Source organism: Ailuropoda melanoleuca, chromosome 8, assembly GCF_002007445.2.
Source record: "Ailuropoda melanoleuca isolate Jingjing chromosome 8, ASM200744v2, whole genome shotgun sequence".
In the NCBI taxonomy this organism is placed as follows: domain Eukaryota; kingdom Metazoa; phylum Chordata; class Mammalia; order Carnivora; family Ursidae; genus Ailuropoda; species Ailuropoda melanoleuca.
The window spans coordinates 102,503,941-102,505,347 of record NC_048225.1 but is presented as its reverse complement, the minus strand read 5'-3'; positions in this window follow the sequence as shown (position 1 = coordinate 102,505,347).

Genomic DNA, 1,407 nt, shown 5'->3' with positions numbered 1-1,407 from the left:
AATCCCTGGTGAGCATCGAACCTGAGGTGGAGCTCAATCTCATGACTCAGGAGATTGCTACCTGAGCCAAAACCAAGAGTTGGTTGCTTAACCGACTGAACCACCCTGGTGGCCCAATCAAGGATACTTTTAGATCAGAGAGATGATGTGAAAGATGGAAACACTGTGTAAAATTAGATTGCTACCCACTTGGCTATCATTTTATTACCCGTAAATCAAAGGCCCTGCAAAGGAAAACGGTACAGTGGTTCTCCCTTCTCCACAATTTCAGTCACGGGTAGTCACCACTATCTGGAAGCAGATGATCTTCCGGACATACTGCCACATGGGTGGGTAGCCTCCCACTATGTCAGTGTCGACATCATTCCCTTCACTTCACCTCATCATGTAGGCATTTTATCATCTCACATGATCACAAGAAGGGTGTGTACGGAACAATATTTTTAGAGAGACCACATTCACACAACTTTTAGTGTATTGGTATAATCTTTTATTATCGTTGTTAATTTCTTACTATGCCTAATTTAACGATTAAACTTCATGATACCTACGTACAGGAAAAAACATAGCATAAATAGTACTCAGTATTATCCATGGTTTCAGGCATCCACTGGGGGCCTTCGAACATATCCCCCCTGGATAAGGGGGAACTGCTGTATAATCAAACATAATTAGTTTGGACATTCATGGAAGTTGATAATTCCTCATTCCCCTCTGAACCACTAAGATAAGTATGCCAAAATCAATTAGAAGCAAAATTCCTAAACTGAACACTCAACACCCGCCAGCTGGTGAAAAGTCAGCAGAAGAGAAAGAGGGGAAATGATGACTTCTGGGACTTCACATGCGATCCTCTGCAATTTCCCTCACAGCGTCCAACTTCCACTGACCACAAGTTCCTTCCACTTCATTGTCCCGCAGTGCGAGAAGTAGAGAACCACCTCAAGGGTGATGATAGGCCCCATTATGATGCAGAGAATGCTGAGGTCAGTGGAGCGCAAGGCTCAGAGGATTCTCCCCACAGCCATGGTTCACGGGAAAAGGCCGTTGTGGACAATGGACGTGAAGAAATTTGAAGCCCCCGTGGGTTTTCCCGATGTGAGAGGGTACCCGAATACCCAGCAGGTAAAACATACTCCCAGCAACCAGCTCCTCAGTTTAGAAATGTGGAATCCCTTCCTTCGGCCGGGGCTCGGGAGACTCGCGTGGAATCTGGTCTCAGCCAATCACGCGGCAAGAGAAGTGGACATCCCGCCCCTCCCTGCGGGCCGCGCCCTGCCCCGCCTTTTCTTTTTGCCTTACTCTAAGTGGGCCGAAGCCTGGCACCCGGGTACCTGAGCGCCACGTGACGCCTCCCCTCACGTGACGCCACCCGGGGCAGGGAGGTGGGCGGGCCTCGAGTTGCAT